The sequence below is a fragment of the Natator depressus genome, chromosome 17 (assembly GCF_965152275.1).
Source record: "Natator depressus isolate rNatDep1 chromosome 17, rNatDep2.hap1, whole genome shotgun sequence".
NCBI classification, from domain to species: Eukaryota; Metazoa; Chordata; order Testudines; family Cheloniidae; genus Natator; species Natator depressus.
The window spans coordinates 25,259,488-25,282,043 of NC_134250.1; positions in this window are offsets into that span (position 1 = coordinate 25,259,488).

A 22,556-nucleotide genomic window follows, 5' to 3' on the forward strand; every position below is an offset into this window, starting at 1 on the left:
CCCTATGCCCAACTTGCTCTTAGCAACACAAACATAAGCTTACAGTATTGGAGAACTTGCCACATGCACTTTCTTAAAACCAGCTTAAACTAATTAAGCTCACTGTAATGATGATGCACTGAAAAAGTAGCGCTATAGAATAAATTCTGATTTATTGACAGAATGATGCAAATAATATAATTTTTTAAATTTGTCAACATTTTATTGGAAATTTCTATGAAGAGGTATTGAAACAAGGATTTGTTTTTAATTAAAAGCAATCTTTCTGGCTTTTTTTGGCTGCAAAATCAGTAATAATGTCATCGTATGACAAAGACAAAGTGATGTCTTGTTTGATTGCAAGAATAGAAAGACCAGTCAAGCATTCCTGACTTGTAGAATGGAGATAGTTTCTCAAAACTAAAGCTCATTAAAAACTCCATTCTCCTGATACTACTGTAACAGGAATTGTCAGTAGAATACGAGTGGCAATGTACACATTAGGATATGTGTCAACAAGTTTGCTGGTATGAATAAACTGTACAGTGTCCATCACCGATTTTGCATGTGGCAACATTGATGACAGTGTACTCAATTCTTCATACAGTTCAAGTCCATTTAAAATCACAACTATCACCATGCTTCAGGAGGCTCTCTAGGTTCTTGCACTTTGTCATTAGCTGCTCTTGTTTTCCTATTCCGTTGAATTTAGTTGAAAATCCAAACTGTTCATGGTATACTCGTAAGGTATTAAACTTTTCATCAATATTAAAAAATTCAACGTCAAATTTCTTTTCTGGATCTTCTATGGGCTCATCTGCTCCTTCATATTCTGCTTGCCGTTTTTTCCTTGAAACTCGTGTCACGTTCCAACATGGCCATTTTGGTTCTACACCGAGTGCCTGCCTGTGCAAGCTCTCTTACTGTAACCTGTGCTTCTTTGAATCCATTTTCTCTGTATTTCACTAAAAAGTCTTGTGTGTTGAATCAAGCTGCATCATTGGACTCTGCATTATTTTGCTTACACTTACAAGAATGTCATACTAGATTATGACAGATGTTAGAAACTTGAAGCTGGATATTTCAGAGGCCAACGACTGTGCTTCACTTTTAGCTTTTGGATCTCTGGCTTCTTCTGAAATAGCAACCAGTGCTTTGTAAACTTCCTCAGATTGATATCTCAACGTTTTTGCACTTTCTACTCTGCTTTCCCAGTGTGTCTCAGATAGAGGCTTAGCGGTAATACCATTGACATGTGCTTTGAATATTTGCCATCATTGAGTGGAAGCTGAAAAGAGCATGTAAATGCGTTGCAGCAAACCAAAAAAAGAAATAGCTTCTACAGAAGTCTTGGCCATATCACACAAAAATATTTTTGGAGTTTAATGTACCCACCCTACACACACCTACATCATATATCATTTGAAAGCTTATTTTATGTATGTTTAGATGAGGTATGATGATGTGGAGTTGTCAAGTTGTCTGAAGCATCTGGCCCTGGCCACTGTCAAAAGACAGGATACTGAACTAGATGAACAATTGGTCTGACCAAATATGGCAATTCTTAATAATGTCTGAAAAGAAATTGTTTGTTTAGCAGGTGTCAAAATGGCAAATATCAACCTTTTGCAGTATTCTATTCTTAATTGTCAAAGTATCTCACAAGCGATATGACAGTTTTCTATATTTTCAATTGAAATTTGCTGACCAGATCAGTCTCACACTGTAGGTAGTGAACCAGTAGCAGTAGATTGCGTGCCCATAGTTTGTACTGCATAGTGGGTAGATATAAATGTATTTTAATTCCTAATGCAGCAGTTCTCAAACTTTAGCAACCCGAGGACCCCCATTTTGATTTAAAAATTTTCAGCCTCTTATTCCCCCGCTCACCCCAGTCCCCACTCCACACCTTCTTCCAAAGCCCCACTCCACCCCTGCCCTGCCTCTTTCCATCCCCTCCCTCTCCCTCTCCCTCCCAGCATCTCCTGCATGCCACTGAACAGCTGTTCTGCGGTGTGCAGGAGGCACTGGGAGGAAGAGGGAGGAATTGATCAGTGGGACCAGCAGCCCCAGACATGATTCCATCCCTGCTCCTCCCCCTCTCTCCCATCGCCTCCTCCACACTGGGGAACAGCTGTTCCACAGCATGCAGGAGGTGCTGGGAGGGAGGGAGAGGAGTTGATCAGCGGGGCCAGCAGACCTCCTGGAGTACCCTCGCGGACCCCAGTTTGAGAAACACTGTCCTAATATAATGCTTCTCTATTTGTAAGCTTTTGTACATACAAAACAGCATCTAGTGTGCCTGACAGGAGGTTTTGATCTGTAATTGCTTCTGCAGCACTAGCTTTTGAAATATTCTAGAAACGCTTTTTAATTCAGATACTTATGCACAGGTCACTATTAGTGTTAGAGATGACAATACACAGCTTCATACTGGGCTTCAATCAAAGTGCTCACGAAACAAAAATGGCGATTTTGATACATATAGTATCACAAATACAGTGTTACTAACATATCTAACTTTAGCACAAGTCTGTATAGTTGTACAAAACAGTGATAGTGGGAATGCTAACAAGTTCTTTGAGAACTTTACTTCTAGAATGGAAGTTAGTCTCAGATGGCAAGCTCCTTAAACCTTATATAAAAACAAAACACTCTCCACAAACTTCGAAAAATGTGTTATTTGTCAAGAAAATCAAAAGAATGCAAAACTGTAAAAAGGCCCCACTGGTGCACAGATTTCTGGGATGCTGGCAGCAAGAGCCAGGAGAGATTAATTATATTGGCTATCTACTGGATGAGTTTTCTAGTTCAGATGATATGCGACCAATACCCTATCCCAGGGGTTGCTCTCAGAAATACATAAGCAAGTTGAATTTGGCACGGCAGAGTTGTACTGAATCCAAGAAAGAAAAGACTGTGAATCTGATCAAACAACACATTCACCTGCTTCTACAGCCACCAGAGCAATCGTGTCCTCCAGCGATTGGTCCTGTTACATTGTTTACTTGAGAAAAACAAGACAGACAAGAAACTTCATAAAATAGAAACATTTGAGAGAGCAACCAATCGAAGGGACATAGCACTTCAGAGAGGAGATGACATGTTGCGCAGACTAGCTGTGGAAGTCTTGATTGCTAAGGATCCAATTTATCACTCAACATGCCTTTCTTGCTGCTTGAGTAAAATGAATCTTAAAGCAAAATCATCTAGTTACACTGCAAAAATAGTCACCTTATGCAACTGCATTTTATCAGCTGATTGAAGATATAGACTATGATCTTGTGCGGCAAGGTTTTTCTCCTGCCCAAGCTGCTATAAACGCTACTCCCCTCAGGTGTAGAAACTGTAAGCTTTTCCAAATTACAGGTAAGATTAGAAAAACCACTATGGTTCTACAATTTCATTCCATACATAGCATGGACAAGGCAAGTCTAACATTGCTTTGTGCAGCAAAACATTAGCTGAGGCTGTCACGGAGTCCCCGGGCGATGCTCTGGAACTGCTCCCTATGAAGCCAGTCAGGACTCTGGGGAAGTCTCCTCTCTGGGAGCAGCCTGTCTTCAGGGCAAAAAGCTCACACAGCTTCCACCTTCCTAGGTCTGACCCCGGAGCATTCAGCATCCTCTGCCCCTCCGTGCGCTTCCCACAGCGAGTCTGCCCAGGCAGGGTCCTGGGGAAGCCAGAGGGTCCTGCACCCCAACTTCGCAGTTGGACATGACTCTTAGCCAGACAGTAAAACAGAGGTTTATTAGAGGACAGGAACACGGTCTAAAACAGAGCTTGTAGGTACAGAGAACAGGACCCCTCAGCCGGGTCCATTTTGGGGGGCAGTGAGCAAGACAACCATGTCTGCACTTCACTCCACGCCCCCAGTCAGCCCCAAACTGACTCACTCTCCAGCCCCTCCTCCTCTGGGTTTTGTCCCTTTCCCGGGCCAGGAGGTCACCTGATTCCTTTGTTCTCCAACCCTTTAGCTATCACCTTGCAGGGGGGAAGGGCCCAGACCATCAGTTGCCAGGAGTCAGAGTTTTGGCTATTTATGTACACTGGCCCTTTGCAACAATCACACCCCCTTATCCCACCACTGAGAGACTTAAAGAAATGCATGGGGAAACTGAGGCACCCCTACAGTATTCAGAGGAAACATTAAGAACAGTCCCACTTCATCACATTGGCTGTCCAAATTGCTAGTAAGCAGAAGCAGGAACTTAAGTCATCCACATGTTTTGTGGATGTTCTTCTGGTGCATGAGCCTGATGAACAGCTTTCAAATGAACAAGTGGTTTTGTACAATGCTGCTTCAATCCTTTGGTCTGAAATACCCAAAATGAAAGCCTCAGAATAATATCCAAAGCAGGTGATTGTAGCTTCCAGGGATCTGCTACTTTTGTCCCCCAGTTGGTACCGGAGTTTGTCCTTTGGTCAATAAAGAGGTACATAATTCAGCCAGCAGAGATACCATCTTCCAGAAGACATTCAAAGAAGCTGACATGGCCATGGGCTATACTACAATGCTGATATGTAAGCAAATGTCAGTGCTGTAGGACAGCAGCATGCCATTCAGAGCATGGATCAGCAGCTGTGTGCTGTTGTTCAGCAAGTGAAATGAACTCACCCAAATGAACTCGGTACACACCCTGTGCTGTTTTATTGCACATACTGGAAAATTCTGGGGAGGTGCAAGCTTGTTAGACCTTTTTGTTGATTCTGATTATCCCTCCCTTGCCAAACTTAAATTTGGTGGTCTGGGCCATGTCAGCAAATGTTTTGATGCCAGATTTCCTGATTGGGCTGAAGACACTACATGTTCCATCAGAATCAGTGCACCTCTCACAAATCTCTCCATTTATTCTTCACCAACTATAGTTATTTACAGTAAAGATGCTTTGTGACAAAGCTCCGAGCCTGTATTGGTGGGTCCTGCACTTCCAGGCGGATTCAGTGGCCTCAGAAGCTCGCTAAGACCCTCAATATGACCTCCCTTTCCCGGTATAGCAGCAAAGGTCACAGCTTATTGAGCTACTTTCATCACAGGCCAGTAAGGGAGGTGGGAAGATGGAATACCCACAGTCTCTGTTGCTCCTTAGAGCTCAGTAGGCGCAGTTTGGCCTCCCGTCTGGACCAAAATCTGCTTACCCTCTCAAGGGGATCTCTGTAGAGCATGGGGGGGGGGGGGGGGGGAAGGAGGGAACCTGGGCCTGCCCTCTACTCCGGGTTCCAGCCCAGGGACCCTAATGGTAGCAACTGTTGGCAGTTTTCCCTTCACCACTGACACTGCTTTGATTCCCTGGGCCACTTCCCCATGGTCCCCTTTTTCCAAGCTTCACCCTTACCTCAGGATTCAGCAATGCTTCCTCTCCTCCAGCTCCTTTCACCTGGGCTTCTCTCGAGAAGAACTGGAAAGGAGAGGTTTTAAGCAGTATGAGTGGGACCTTAATTGGTTCTAGCTGTCTCCATTAGCCTAATGGCCTTAACTGATTAAATTGGCGTCAGGTGTCTTGATTGGCCTGGAGTAGCCTTTGTTTGGCTATCCAGGGAACAGGGACCTGCTCATTCTGAGGCTGATATAGCTGCCTTCCACTACTCTCTTATATCCTTCTGGTCTGAGTCTGTCACAGCTTGTACACCTTATGTTACATGCAGTCCAGTAAACATGCCGGTGAGCACCTCTGGCTGTGATTCAGGATTGAATGGCTTTGTCATATTATCGATGACATGGTTGGTAAGACCCATAACATGCTCTTCATCCCTGTCCAGTGCAGAGGCAAGGAATTTTGTTGATTTTGTGTTCACTACTTCTTGTTAGGCCACTTTCTCTTGTAGCTTGCATATTTACTCAGGACATTTCTTGAGGGTCCATCTGATAAGGACCGACTTCTTTCTCATCAGTCCTACAGTCATAGACTCATAGAATATCAGGGTTGGAAGGGACCTCAGGAGGTCATCTAGTCCAACCCCCTGCTCAAAGCAGGACCAATCCCCAACTAAATCATCCCAGCCAGGGCTTTGTCAAGCCTACCCTTAAAAATATCTAAGGAAGGAGATTCCACCACCTCCCTAGGTAACCCATTCCAGTGCTTCACCACCCTCCTAGTGAAAAAGTTTTTCCTAACATCAAACCTAAACCTCCCCCACTGCAACTTGAGGCCATTACTCCTTGTTCTCTCATCTGGTACCACTGAGAACAGTCTAGATCCATCCTCTTTGGAACTCCCTTCAGGTAGTTGAAAGCAGCTATCAAATTCCCCCTCATTCTTCTCTTCTGCAGACTAAACAATCCCAGTTCCCTCTCCTCGTAAGTCATGTGCTCCAGCCCCCTAATCATTTTTGTTGTCGTCCACTGGACTCTTTCCAGTTTTTCCACATTCTTCTTGTAGCATGGGGCCCAAAACTGGACACAGTACTCCAGATGAGGCCTCACCAATGTCGAATAGAGGGGAATGATCACATCCCTCAATCTGCTGGCAATGCCCCTACTAATGCAGCCCAAAATGCCATTGGCCTTCTTGGCAACAAGGATACACCATTGCCAAGATGAAGAGCATCTTCACAAGCAGGCTGGCTAACCTAGTGAAGAGGGCTTTAAACTAGGTTCACCAGGGGAAGGAGACCAAAGCCCTGAGGTAAGTGGGAACGTGGGATACCGGGAGGAAGCACAAGCAGGAGAGTGGGAGAGGGGAGGGCTCCTGCCTCATACTGAGAAAGAGGGACAATCAGCAAGTTATCTTAAGTGGTATACACAAATGCAAGAAGCCTGGGAAACAAGCAGGGAGAACTGGAAGTCCTGGCACAGTCAAGGAATTATGATGCGATTGGAATAACAGAGACTTGGTGGGATAATTCACATGACTGGAGTACTGTCATGGATGGATATAAACTGTTCAGGAAGGATAGGCACGGCAGAAAAGGTAGGGGATTTGCATTGTATGTAAGAGAGCAGTATTACTGCTCAGAGCTCCGGTATGAAACTGCAGAAAAACCTGAGAGTCTCTGGATTAAGTTTAGAAGTGTGAGCAACAAGGGTGATGTTGTGGTGGGAGTCTGCTATAGACCACCGGACCAGGAGGATGAGGTGGACAGGCTTTCTTCTGGTAACTAACGGAAGTTATTAGATCGCAGGCCCTGGTTCTCATGGGAGACTTCAGTCACCCTGATATCTGCTGGGAGAGCAACACAGTTGTGCACAGACAATCCAGGAAGTTTCTGGAAAATGTAGGGGACAATTTCCTGGTGCAAGTGCTGGAGGAACCAACTAAGGGCAGAGCTCTTCTTGACCCGCTGCTCAGAAACTGGGAAGAATTAGTTGGGAAAGCAAAAGTGGAGGGGAACCTGGGAGGCAGTGACCATGAGATGGTAGAGTTCAGGATCCTGACACAAGGAAGAAAGAGCAGCAGAATACGGACCCTGGACTTCAAAAAACAGACTTTGACTCCCTCAGGAAACTGATGGGCAGGATCCCCTGGGAGAATAACATGAGGGGGAAAGGAGTCCAGGAGAGCTGGCTGTATTTTAAAAAATCCTTATTGAGGTTACAGGGACAAACCATCCCGATGTGTAGAAAGGATAGTAAATATGGCAGGCGACCAGCTTGGCTTAACAGTGAAATCCTTGCTGATCTTAAACACAAAGAAGACGCTTACAAGAAGTGGAAGATTGGACAAATGACCAGGGAAGAGTATAAAAATATTGCTCAGGCATGCAGGACTGAAATCAGGAAGGCCAAATCACACTTGGGAGTTGCAGCTAGCAAGAGATGTTAAGAGTAACAAGAAGGGTTTCTTCAGGTATGTTAGCAACAAGAAGAAAGTCAAGGAAAGTGTGGGCCGCTTACTGAACGAGGGAGGCAACCTAGTGACAGAGGAAGTGGAAAAAGCTAATGTACTCAATGCTTTTTTTGCCTCTGTCTTCACGAACAAGGTCAGCTCCCAGACTCCTGCACTGGGCAGCACAGCATGGGGAGGAGGTGACCAGCCCTCTGTGGAGAAAGAAGTGGTTTGGGACTATTTAGAAAATCTGGACGTGCACAAGTCAATGGGGCCGGATGCGCTGCATCCGAGAGTGCTAAAGGAGTTGGCGGATGTGATTGTAGAGCCATTGGCTATTATCTTTGAAAACTCATGGCGATCGGGGGAGGTCCCGGACGACTGGAAAAAGGCTAATGTAGTGCCCATCTTTAAAAAAAAGAGAAGGAGGAGGATCCAGGGAACAACAGGCCAGTCAGCCTCACCTCAGTCCCTGTAAAAAATCATGGAGCAGGTCCTCAAGGAATCAATTCTGAAGCACTTAGAGGAGAGGAAAGTGATCAGGAACAGTCAGCGTGGATTCACCAAGGGCAAGTCATGCCTGACTAATCTAATTGCCTTCTATGACGAGATAACTGGCTCTGTGGATGAGGGGAAAGCGGTGGACATGTTATTCCTTGACTTTAGCAAAGCTTTTGATATGGTGTCCCACAGTATTCTTGCCAGCAAGTTAAAGAAGTATGGGCTGGATGAATGGACTATAAGGTGGATAGAAAGCTGGCTAGATTGTCGAGCTCAACGGGTGGTGATCAATGGCTCCATGTCTAGTTGGCAGCTGGTATCAAGTGGAGTGCCTCAAGGGTTGGTCCTGGGGCTGGTTTTGTTCAATATCTTCATAAATGATCTGGAGGATGGCATGGATTGCACCCTCAGCAAGTTTGCAGATGACACTAAACTGGGAGGAGAGGTAGATACGCTGGAGGGTAGGGATAGGATACAGAGGGACCTAGACAAATTAGAGGACTGGGCCAAAAGAAATCTGATGAGATTGAACAAGGACAAGTGCAGAGTCCTGCACTTAGGACAGAAGAATCCCATGCACCGCTACAGACTAGGGACCGAGTGGCTAGGCAGCAGTTCTGCAGAAAAGGACCTAGGGGTTACAGTGGATGAGAAGCTGGATATGAGTCAACAGTGTGTCCTTGTTGCCAAGAAGGCCAGTGGCATTTTGGGATGTATAAGTAGGGGCATTGCCAGCAGATCGAGGGACGTGATTGTTCCCCTCTATTTGACATTGGTGAGGCCTCATCTGGAGTACTGTGTCCAGTGTTGGGCCCCTCACTACAAGAAGGATGTGGAAAAATTGAAAAGCGTCCAGCGGAGGGCAACAAAAATGATTAGGGGACTGGAACACGAGTTATGAGGAGAGGCTGAGGGAACTGGGATTGTTTAGTTTGCAGAAGAGAAGAATGAGGGGGGATTTGATAGCTGTTTTCAACTACCTGAAAGGGGGTTCCAAAGAGGATGACTCTAGACTATTCTCAGTGGTAGCAGATGACAGAATGAGGAGTAATGCTCTCAAGTTGCAGTGGGAGAGGTTTAGGTTGGATATTAGGAAAAACATTTTCACTAGGAGGATGGTGAAGCACTGGAATGTGTTACCTAGGGAAGTGGTGGAATCTCCTTCCTTAGAAGTTTTTAAGATCAGGCTTGACAAAGCCCTGGCTGGGATGATTTAGTTGGGGATAGGTCCTGCTTTGAGCAGGGGGTTGGACTAGATGACCTCCTGAGGTCTCTTCCAACCCTGATATTCTATGACTCATATCCAGCTTTTCGTCTACTGTAACCCCTATGTCCTTTTCTATAGTCCCAGTGCTGACCTTTGATGACAGTTTTCTCTGTTGCCATGTGACTCCAAATTCCACTGAAAGAACCAGAAATTCAGCGCATAGTAAATTCCTAGATTCAGAGACACTGTGTACTTCAGGCAGCTTTAACATATAAAGAATGTAGATTATTATCCACCTGGCATAGTTGGGACTATTTGGACAAAAAAGTATGGAAATATGGCATGTTGTATGTGTAGGTGAAGTTTCCAATCACACACTCGCTCTGTATGAACATTCTTCTTAGCATATGCACAACATGCCTCAGGTGGCACGTGACCAGGACTCATAACTGAATTTGGTCTGCTGGTTGGATCATTAGCTTGCTGGGTACTGACGGGGAGCGCAACATGAATTCTGATCCATGCCCCCCTGCATGGATATTTAAAAGTAATATCTGTATAACTTGGAGAAAATAATCCCAAAACTTGAATGTAGGATACTGGGCATACCCCCCATTTGAAATCCCTGCAGTACTAGTAGCATATGCTGAGTTACAGCATCATCAGATTCTTTAAGGACATGTAAGAACTTAACGTCTTCAGACTCAAACACCTTTTGAGTGATGGCTAACGTTCGCCAGACAAATGCTGGAACTACATGAGTACTGCTCACACCATTTAACAAATGACTAGGGGGCTGAACTAAAACCTCTCCAACGCATCATCAAGGATCTACAACCTATCCTAAAAGATGACCCATCACTCTCACAGATCTTGGGAGACAGGCCAGTCCTTGCTTACAGACAGCCTCCCAACCTGAAGCAAATACTCACCAGCAACCACACACCGCACAACAGAACCACTAACCCAGGAACCTATCCTTGCAACAAAGCCCATTGCCAACTGTGTCCACATATCTATTCAGGGGACACCATCATAGGGCCTAATCACATCAGCCACACTTATCAGAGGCTCGTTCACCTGCACATCCACCAATGTGATATGCCATCATGTGCCAGCAGTGCCCCTCTGCTATGTACATTGGCCAAACTGGACAGTCTCTATGTAAAAGAATAGATGGACGCAAATCAGATGTCAAGAATTATAACATTCAAAAACCAGTTGGAGAACACTTCAATCTCTTTGGTCACTCGATTACAGACCTAAAAGTGGCAATTCTTCAACAAAAAAAACTTCAAAAACAGACTCCAACGAGAGACTGCTGAATTGGAATTAATTTGCAAACTGGATACAATTAACTTAGGCTTGAATAAAGACTGGGAGTGGATGGGTCATTACACAAAGTAAAACTATTTCCCCATGTTTATTTCCCCCCCCACCCCACTGTTCCTCAGACGTTCTTGTCAACTGCTGGAAATGGCCCACCTACAAAATGTCCCCCCCCGCCCCGCTCTCCTGCTGGTAATAGCTCACCTTACCTGATCACTCTCGTTACAGTGTGTGTGGTAACACCCATTGTTTCATGTTCTCTGTGTATATAAATTTCCCCACGTATTTTCCACTGAATGCATCCAGTGAAGTGAGCTGTAGCTCACGAAAGCTTATGCTCAGATAAATTTGTTAGTCTCTAAGGTGCCAGAAGTACTCCTTTTCTGCTTGTGTCTATGTGCCTCCTCCATGCTGATGGAACAGTTAGAACAGACAAAGCTGAATTAAGGCATCAGCTGGAAGCTCAAGCTGAAAAGAATCCATGAGCTAAGAGCATGTAACCAAGAACCACAGTGTACATCAGAAATGCCATTGCTATTGTGCAAATTATAGCTGGAGACAAATTCCACACATTTGATGAATTGGTTACTGAGTAGTTGGAGGCAGGTCCTAAAATGACTTGAAAACACTAATTCTTTAATTGAAGTCTGACAGATACGTTAACAGTAACTCTGTGAAAACTGCAGAAAGGCAGTGGCAGAGAGGATCTAAGGCTGAATGCAAAAAATGCCAGATGATTGGTGGACGCCCTGTGCCTCCAAAGCAAAAGGTTTCTAAACATGATAGCCATCAAGCAGTCACTTGTAAAATTTCTCTGAATATACCGTTCAAAATGCATCTGAGCATACCAAACACAAACAATGTTTGCTGGAGGCTTTCCTAGTTGTGAAGTAGGAAAGTCCATCACCAGTAGAGGTGTTGAAGAAGGCCAAGATTTGCACAGTACTCAAGAGGAAGCAAAGACAAGGATGCTTCTGCATACTGTATGTGCCAATATGAATTTTTGGGTCTCTTGGTGTCCAAGGAACAGTAGTAATTAGATCACATGATACAGATGTTTTGGTCCTTGCTCTTCACTAGTTTCCAAAATGGAACACACAGATGACAGGTGGACTGAAACAGGCACCATTACCAAAACAACTGACAAGCATAGTTTCATACTGTGCATGCAATTTGTGACACACTCACTCTTGACTTTGCAACATACTTCCTCATGTGCGCACATTAATAGGATGTGACTGTCATCCCTGTTTGGTATTGGGGAAAAAGTCTGTTTGGTGCTGTCAAAACAAAGGGAGCTTACCGCTTCAGAGATCTTGCAAAATTGGCAGAATATGACAGCCAAGCCACTCTTTCTGCAGCAAGGAAGTTGGTAGCAGTGATGGATGAGTAGAACAAGGAAAAAAAAAAAAGCCACAAAGACCTGAATTACTTGTACCTCTATCTACCATAAAAAAGGACAAGCCACTGGCCTAACTCCAACCATGTGAGGACGGTTTTGAAGAGTATGTCAAAAGACCATCTTGACAAACAAAGATTTGGATGTCTTCACACATAGGTAAACCAGATATTGGATCACCAGTGCAAGATTGATGGAAAAATGTAAAAGTTGAACTACTTCCTGTATTCTTCAAGGATCCAGTGGCATCTGAGCATCTAACAGACCTTATTTGTGCTTGTCCAGTAGGGGTCACTGCACAATCAACTGTGTCTGTAGTCAGAACAATCTTCCGTGCACAGAACTGTGTACCTGCCAAGTCACTGAAGACTGTGGTGACCCACACACTCTCAACAGAGATCATAATGATGAACAAGATCATGTTGACTAGAAATGCCACTGTGACGTTCCCCTCTGGTGTTATCCGGACTGGTGATCTGCTAGGTCACCCCAATCCTTGACTCTGGGAGCCAGCCTTACCCTGCTCTGCTGTGAGAACCCCCACTCCTGGGCTGTTCACGCATAGCCTCTGGCATGTAAGCTGCTCCCAGCTACTGGCAAGCGAATGATACTAGCCAATATCTCCGGTCCCAGACACAACCCTAGGAACTTCCGTCTTGCAGTGCCCAGTTATGCCCGCTGGATGCTGCAAGCTAATATGAGTTTGTCAATTTAACAAAGAAATTGATATGTACCAGGCTTGTTATCCCAAGAGGAGCCTCTGCTACCCTTCAAACCAAACGCACTGCTTCAGCAGAATAAACAAACAAATTTATTAACTATAAAGATAAATCTTAAGTGATTATAAGTCAAAGTGTAACAAGTCAGAGTGGTTACCAAAATAAAATAAAATATAAGCATGCTGTCTAAACTTTCAACCCTGTTAGACTGGGCAGCAACTAGATTAGGGGTGGCCAACCTGTGGTTCCGGAGCTGCATGTGGCTCTTCAGAAGTTAATATGCGGCTCCTTGCATAGGTGCCGACTCTGGGGCTGGAGCTACAGGCGCTAACTTTCCAATGTGCCAGTGGTGCTCACTGCTTAACCCCTGGTTCTACCCCAGGTCCTGACCCCACTCCACCCCTTCTACCCCAGGTCCTGACCCCACTCCACCCCTTCCCCCAAGACTCCTACCCCTTCCCCAGAGCCTGCCATGCCCTCACTCCTCCTCCCACCCCCCCCAAGAGCGTCCTGCGCGCTGTGAAACAGCTGATTGTGACGGGTGGGAGGCAGAGGGAGTCGCTGATTGATGGGGCTGCCGGCGGACAGGAGGCACTGGGGGCAGGAGATGGGGAGCTGATGGGGAGGCTGCTGACATATTACTGTGGCTCTTTGGCAATGTACATTGGAAATTTTGGCTCCTTCTCAGTCTCCAATTAGCCACCCCTGAACTAGATTAAGCAGTTTTTCTCACCCCACTGGATATTGCAGTCTTTAACGTATAGGTTTGTTCCTTAAACCTGGGCCAGTCTCCTGTGTTGTCTTCTCAGTGTCTTGGTTGCTTGCAGTAGAGGTGGGGGAAGGAGAAGGGCCTTGTATGTGTCCAGTCTGTCTGTTTTATGCTCTCAGTCCACGTCCTTGTAGAACACAAATCCAGGCATGTCTGTGGGGCATTGCTGAGTCTCTCCCAGCAAGGCTGAGCAATTCCCCTGATGGGACTTCTTGCAGGTGAATCATTGCACTGTAGCTCCCTTGCTGGACAATGGCTATTGATGGGCTGTTTCACACCTCACCTGGGCACTGGTCACTTTCCTTAATGTTGCCTCTGGGGAGCTAATATCTTGCCGATTCCCCCAACTTACAGCATGTTTTGTTAACAACCATACTACACAATTCTCAACTTCATATGCGTTAATGATACACATACATGGATAGATAAATGACTTTCAGCAGATCATAACCTTTCCCCCGATACGTATAAAGCATACCTTGTAAGGTAAGATCACAATTATATGAAACTGAGGAATATGGGGGTTACAGCATGCTCCCCCAAGGTATAGGTATTGAGCTCAGTGGTTTGAGCATTGGCCTGCTAAACCCAGGGTTGCGAGTTCAATCCTTGAGGAGGCCATTTAGGGATCTGGGGCAAAAATTGGGGATTGGTCCCGCTTTGAGCAGGGGGTTGGACTAGATGACCTCCTGAGGTCCCTTCCAACTCTGATATTCTATGATAGTGTGTCACACCTCCCCCCTTAGTTTACTGCAAGAGGGTTAGTCACTGACTACTTTGAAGGCAGTTTGTTGTTATAGTTCTCTTAGCATCCAGCTATTAAGGCCATGAGGCAGTGTGCCTCAGTTTCCCCATTCACACTCAGCAAACCAGTTTTTTTATGGTTCCTCTACTGTGATAAGCTTTAAATCTGTTTACATGTATTAATTGAGAACTAGCGTTACCATAACATTTAACATCTGTGTCAAAATTCTTATCCCCAAAACTTAACATTAATATCAAAATTTTATCTTAGGGCTTGGCTACACTTGCAAGTTACAGCGCATTAAAGGAGCCTGGGCGCAATAGTTCATTACCTATCCACACTGACAAGACACCTAGAGCGCTCTGTCTCGGCGGCTACAGTGCTGCTGGTATTCCACCTCAGCGAGTGGAATAACGTTTGCTGTGCCACCGCTGAAGCGCTGCGGCGCCAGTGTGGACGCCCTGATCTCTTGTTGCGCTGTGATCCGCCTCCAGAAGTGTTCCACAATGCCTGTTCTAGCCACTGTGGTCATCACTTTGAACTCTACTGCCCTGCCTTCAGGTGACCAACCATCAGACCCGCCCTTTAAATTCTCTGGGAATTTTGAAAATCCCCTTCCTGTTTGCTCAGCCAGGCGTGGAGTGCTCTCAGCAAATCTTTCCAGGTGACCATGCCTCCATGCGCCAGGCGATCCCCAGTATGGAGCAGTGGCAAGGTGCTGGACCTCATCAGTGTTTGTGGGGAGGAAGCTGTCCAGTCCCAGCTGCGCTCCAGCCATAGGAATTACAATACCTTCGAGCAGATATCAAGGGATGTGATGGAAAGGGGCCATGACTGGGACGCACTGCAGTGCAGGGTTAAAGTGAAGGAGCTGTGGAATGCCTACCGGAAAGCCCGCAAGGCAAACAGCTGCTCTGGTGCTACCCCTGCGACCTGCCATTTCTATAAAGAACTAGATGCGATACTTGGGGCCGACCCCACCTCCAATCTGAGTACCACTGTCAAGGTTCCTTCCCCACCCTGAACTCTAGGGTACAGATGTGGGGACCTGCATGAAAACCCCTTAAGCTTATTTTTACCAGCTTAGGTTAAAACTTCCCCAAGGTACAAACTATTTTACCTTTTGCCCTTGGACTTTATTGTTGCCACCACCAAGCGTCTAACAAATATATAACAGGAAAAGAGCCCGCTTGGAAACGTCTTTCCCCCCAAAATCCTCCCCAAACCCAACACCCCCTTTCCTGGTGAAGGCTTGATAAAAATCCTCACCAGTTTGCATAGGTGAACACAGACCCAAACCCTTGGATCTTAAGAACAATAAAAAAGCAATCAGGTTCTTAAAAGAAGAACTTTAATTGAAGAAAAAAAGTAAAAGAATCACTTCTGTAAAATCAGGATGGTAAATACCTTACAGGGTAATCAGATTCAAAACAGAGAATCCCTCTAGGCAAAACTTTAAGTTATAAAAAGATACAAAAACAGGAATATACATTCCATTCAGCACAGCTTATTTTATCAGCCATTTAAACAAAACAGACTAACGCATATCTAGCTAGATTACTTACTGAGTTCTAAGACTCCATTCCTTTTCTGTTCCCAGCAAAAGCATCACACAGACAGAGAGAACCTTTGTTTCTCCAGCTTTGGAAGTATCTTGTCTCCTCATTGGTCATTTTGGTCAGGTGCCAGCGAGGTTATCCTAGCTTCTTAACCCTTTACAGGTGAAAGGGTTTTTCCTCTGGCCAGGAGGGATTTAAAGGTGTTTACGCTTCCCTTTATATTTATGACACGCCCCCCAAATCACAGATAGGGTGAAATGCTGGCTGTGATTTCTTCCTGGAGCTCTAGGAGAAAACAGAGTTAAAACACATGCACCTCTAAATATATTACCAAGTATATAAAGACTAACAATATTTTCCACATCTCAAGGATGATTTTAACCAGTTGATTCTGGGAAACTTTCACGGGAGAGTGCATCAGCCACTTCGTTAGAAGCTCCTGAGATGTGTTGGATGTCGAAATCAAAATCTTGGAGAGCTAAACTCCACCGAAGAAGTTTGTTATTTCCCGTGGCGGTATGAAGCCACTGTAGCGCAGCATGTTCGGTTTGCAGGTGGAAACGCCGTCCCCAAACATATGGGCGTAGCTTTTCCAGAGCGTAGGCAATGGCGTAACATTCGTTTTCACTGACTGACCAGTTGCTTTCCCTCTCAGACAGCTTCTTGCTGAGAAACACTACAGGGTGAAAATTCTTGATCCGGTCCTTCCTGCATTAAAACTGCTCCCACACCACGCTCGGACGCATCTGTGGTGACTAGGAAAGGTTTGTCAAAGTCTGGGGCCCTTAGTACAGGGTCAGACATGAGTGTCGCTTTAAGCTGGTTAAAGGCCTTTGACACTCTTCGGTCCACTGAACGGCATTTGGCTGTTTCTTTTTGGTTAGGTCTGTCAGTGGGGTGGCGATTTGGCTGTATTGTGGTACAAATCGTCTGTAATAACTGGCCAAGCCTAAGAAGGATTGAACCTGTTTCTTTGACTTTGGGACAGGCCACTTTTGGATAGCATCCACTTTGACCTGTACGGAGTTGATAGTTCCTTGACCCACCTGGTGTCCAAGGTAAGTCACTCTGTTTAGGCCTATTTGACACTTCTTAGCCTTAATAGTTAGTCCTGCCTCCCTTATGCGCTCAAAGACTTTTTGTAGATGTTTCAGGTGTTCTGCCCAGGAATCCGAAAATATGGCCACATCGTCAAGGTAGGCGACTGCATATTCTTCTAATCCCGCTAGGAGACCATCTACAAGTCTTTGGAAGGTGGCGGGTGCATTCCGCAGCCCGAAAGGGAGTACATTAAATTCATACAGCCCGACATGTGTGGTGAAAGCTGATGTTTCCTTGGCGGATTCATCTAGCGGTACCTGCCAGTACCCCTTGGTTAAGTCCAAGGTAGAGATGAACTGGGCCCGTCCCAGCTTCTCTAATAGTTCATCTGTGCGTGGCATTGGATAGTTGTCTGGGCGAGTTACAGCATTTAGCTTACGGTAGTCCACGCAAAAACTTATCTCCCTATCTGGTTTGGGAACTAGAACCACTGGAGATGCCCATGCACTGCCAGAGGGGCAGATTACACCTTTCTGTAACATATCCTGGATCTCCCGTTCTATAGCAATTTTAGCTTGAGGAGACACCCGGTAAGGTTGGGCTCTAATTGGGCGAGCATTACCTGTGTCAATGGAGTGGTATGCCCGTTCAGTCAGTCCTGGGGTGGCTGAGAACGTCGGCACGTAACTAGTACACAGCTCCTTGATCTGCTGTCGCTCCATACGCCCAAGGGTCATGGAGAGGTTCACCTCTTCCATGCCACCAGCACTTTTCCCTTCGTAGTAGACACCTTCAGGCCACTCAGCGTCATCTCCTCCCTGGACTGTAAACTGACAAACCTTTAATTCTCTGGAATAAAAGGGCTTTAGAGAATTAATATGGTACACACCTTAGGCTTTCGGTTTGAGGTGGGGAATGCTATGAGATAATTAACAGCTCCCAGGCGCTCCTGGACCATGAATGGCCCTTCCCACGACGCTTCCATTTTATGGGCCTGGAGCGCCTTCGAGACCATGACCTGGTCCCCTACTTTGAAGGAACGCTCTCTGGCATGTTTATCATACCAGTCTTTTTGAGCATCCTGTAGGTTTTCTTTAGCAAGGGCTAGAGAGGTTCGGAGGGTGGTTTGTAAGTTGGTTACAAAGTCCAGAATGTTAGTTCCCGGAGAAGGTGTAAATCCCTCCCATTGCTGCTTCACCAACTGTAATGGCCCCTTAATCTCATGCCCATATACAAGTTCAAATGGTGAAAACCCTAAATTGGGATGTGGTACAGCTCTGTAGGCAAAGAGCAACTGCTGCAACACTAGGTCCCTATCATTGGAGTGCTCATTTATGAATTTACATATCATGGCCCCCAAAGTTCCATTAAACTTCTCCATCATGCCATTTGTTTGATGGTGGTAAGGAGAGGCAACCAAGTGATTTACCCCATGAGCTTCCCAAAGGCTTTCCATAGTTCCTGCCAGGAAATTAGTTCCTGCATCTGTGAGGATGTCAGAGGGCCAACCTACCCTGGCAAAAACGTCAGCTAGTGCGTGGCACACACTTTTAGCCCTGGTGTTGCTTAGACCTACTGCTTCCGGCCATCGCGTGGCAAAATCCATGAAAGTCAGTATGTACTGCTTTCCTCTGGGTGTCTTTTTCGGAAAAGGACCCAGAATATCCACAGCTACTCGCTGAAATGGAACTTCAATGATGGGGAGTGGCTGGAGAGGGGCTTTCCCACTTTTTGGCATACCTCACAAGACCGGACATAGGTAGAAACATCCTTGCCCATTCCCTCCCAGTGGAATGACCTCCCCAAATGGTCTTTGGTCCTGTTCACCCCAGCATGGCCACTAGGATGATCATGGGCTAAGCTCAAGAGCTTGACCCAGTACTTAGTTGGAACTACCAACTGTCTGAGGATGCCAGTCTTCCTGGTGTCCACCAGAAAGAGTTTCCGTGTATAAAAGTCCTCTTTCTACAACAAACCTGGATCTATTAGAAGAGCTAAGAGGCGGTGGGTTGCTCCATGCCACCATCCAAGCTCTCTGGAGGCTTTCATCTGCTTCCTGTTTGGTCTGGAACTGTTCCCTTGATGCTGGAGACATCAGTTCCTCATTGGATTGTGGACCTAAGCTTGGTCCCTCTGGAAGCGATGTAGGGGATGGGGCTGTTTCCGTTGACTGTGAACCGCTCTCCGCTGGTGCACTATGTTGGGGCTCAGGCTCCGGCTGAGCCTCTTGTGTAGGGTTATCGGCTGCTGCCAGTTCAGGTTCAGTGGGGCCCTCTGGTGTTGGGGTTGCAAGTACTGGATTCAGTGCTGGCAATGGGTCTGGTGCTAGTTGTTCCGCCGGTTCCGGTTCTGGGACTGGCTCTGTCTGGGTCTCTGGAACTGGATCCACTAGTGCTGTTGCAGACATTGGCCTGGGGTCCAGGTCCATCACCTCTGACCGGGTCCTGGTAGAAGTTTCCGGAACAGAGCTAGGCGTGACAGCAGTAACCGGGCTGCGGGTGACCATTCCCACCCTCTTGGCTAGCTTCACATGATTGGCCAAATCTTTCCCCAACAGCATGGGGATGGGATAATCATCATAGACTGCAAAAGTCCACGTTCCTGACCAGCCCTTGTACTGGACAGGCAACTTGGCTGTAGGCAAATTGAAAGAGTTTGACTTGAAGGGTTGAATCATCACTTGGATCTCTGGGTTGATTAAACTGGGGTCCACTAAGGAAGCATGGATAGCCGACACTTGTGCTCCGGTGTCCCTCCACGCGGTGATCTTCTTCCCGCCCAAACTCACAGTTTCCCTCCGCTCCGAGGGTATCTGGGAGGTATCTGGGCCTGAGGACCTCTGGTGTGATTCCGGTGCAATGAACTGTAATCTGTTGGGGTTCTTGGGGCAGTTGGCCTTTACAAACCCCGGCTTGTTACATTTAAAAATCGTCCAGCTGATGGGTCACTGGGGCGAGATGGGTTGCTGGAGAATGGTGTGGCGGGACGATAAGGTGGCAGGAGGGTTCCTTGGGGGGTAGTTGGGGCCTTGTGCTGCCCCCGGTAGTAGGGTATGGTCTGAGGTTGTCCCTTCTGGTATCTGCTCCAACTGCGACCAGTTTTTTTTCTTTTCTGCCACCTCCACCCATTTGGCTCCAATCTCCCCCACCTCAATTACAGTTTTGGGCTTCCCATCTAGGATGTATCTTTCTATTTCCTCAGGAACACCCTCTAAAAACTGCTCCATTTGCATAAGGAAGGGCAAATCTTCTGGAGATTTAACACTTGCTCTCGATATCCAGGCATCCCAATGTTTCACAATGTGGTAGGCATGTCGGGTAAATGACACGTCTGGTTTCCAACTTAGGGCTCTGAACCGCCGACGGGAATGCTCGGGTGTTAGCCCCATTCTGACTCTCGCCTTGGTTTCAAACAGTTCATACTTGTTCATGTGTTCCTTCGGCATTTCAGCCGCCACCTCACCTAAGGGTCCACTGAGCTGCGGCCTCAGCTCTACCATGTATTGGTCTGTAGAGATGCTGTACCCAAGGCAGGCCCTTTTGAAGTTTTCTAAGAAGGCCTCGGTATCATCACCTGCCTTGTAGGTGGGGAACTTTCTGGGATGGGAAGTGGTACCTGGAGAAGGATTGCTAGGGTTTGTTGGTATATTCTGCTGAGCCTTTGCCTTCTCCACCTCCAGTGCATACTTCCTCTCTTTTTCTTTCTCCTCCATTTCTTTTTCCCTTGCCTCCATAGCTCCCCTGTGGGCAGCCTCTTGGTTTTTTTCTGCCTCTTTCGCTGCCTCCAGTCTGGTTAACTCCAATTTGTGTTGTGTCTTGGTTTCTGTAATGTTTGCCTCTCTGTTTTTAACTAACTTTACATCCGAGAGTTAGAAAGAAAAAAAACAAACAAAAACTTGGCTTGTAAAATTTTGCTGTGCTGTAACAAGATACCTATGTTCTCTGATAGTGATTGTCAGCCTACAGAAAAATCCTTAAAAAAAAACAAAAACAAAAACCTAACACCTTTGTCTCCAGGCAAATAGACAGAAAACCCCTCTAGTTGCTCTTAGGTAAAAAAACTTCAGATCTGTGAAGACTTGTGAATTTCTCTGCAGGAGGTTAACTACCCTGCCTTTAGGTAGAGAAAACTCCAGCTCACAAAAGACAATTCCGTTTTGTCTCTGCTGTGGCCCCCAAGCAGAGACCCCCCCAAAAAAAAAAAACTCTAAATGGTTTTAGCTTAAAACCTGCTTTCCAGCAGCCCAAAGGAAAAAAAAATATTTCCTTTTAAAATCTGTGCTTCTGGTTCAAAAAAATCTCAAATTGATCTCAAAATGATTTCAAGTTAATCCCACCACTCTGCCACAATGTCAAGGTTCCTTCCCCACTCTGAACTCTAGGGTACAGATGTGGGGACCTGCATGAAAACCCCTTAAGCTTATTTTTACCAGCTTAGGTTAAACTTCCCCAAGGTACAAAACTATTTTACCTTTTGCCCTTGGACTTTATTGCTGCCACCACCAAGCGTCTAACAAATATATAACAGGAAAAGAGCCCGCTTGGAAACGTCTTTCCCCCCAAAATCCTCCCCAAACCTAAACACGCCCTTTCCTGGTGAAGGCTTGATAAAAATCCTCACCAGTTTGCATAGGTGAACACAGACCCAAACCCTTGGATCTTAAGAACAATGAAAAAGCAATCAGGTTCTTAAAAGAAGAATTTTAATTGAAGAAAAAAAGTAAAAGAATCACCTCTGTAAAATCAGGATGGTAAATACCTTACAGGGTAATCAGATTCAAAACAGAGAATCCCTCTAGGCAAAACTTTAAGTTATAAAAAGACACAAAAACAGGAATATACATTCCATTCAGCACAGCTTATTTTATCAGCCATTTAAACAAAACAGACTCTAACGCATATCTAGCTAGATTACTTACTGAGTTCTAAGACTCCATTCCTTTTCTGTTCCCGGCAAAAGCATCACACAGACAGAGAGAACCTTTGTTTCTCCCCCGCTCCAGCTTTGGAAGTATCTTGTCTCCTCATTGGTCATTTTGGTCAGGTGCCAGCGAGGTTATCCTAGTTTCTTAACCCTTTACAGGTGAAAGTGTTTTTCCTCTGGCCAGGAGGGATTTTAAAGGTGTTTACCCTTCCCTTTATATTTATGACAACCACCATGGACACTTCAGAGCCCAATTCAACAAGGCGGGAGGAGGAGGAGGAGGAGGAGAAGCAAAGCAGGTGCTGAGGTGGAGGAAGATACCCTGGAATCCCTAGATGCATGCAGCCTGGAGCTGTTCTCAAGCCAGGAGGAAGGTAGCCAGTCGTGGCGGCCGGTGTTTGGGGAAGGACAAACACCAGAGGAGGTTCCTGGTAAATGGCTTGTATTTTGGGAAGGAAGTGATTCGGTGCGGGCTCTTGGGGTGAGGAGGGTTAGGGCTGCATGCATGCCAGATGCGGAATAGGGTGTTCATGTGCTCTCTCACATCGTGGTAATCGGCCTCAGTGATCTCTTCAGAAGTCTCATCCAGAACTTGGGCAATGCGCTTGCACAGGTTTCT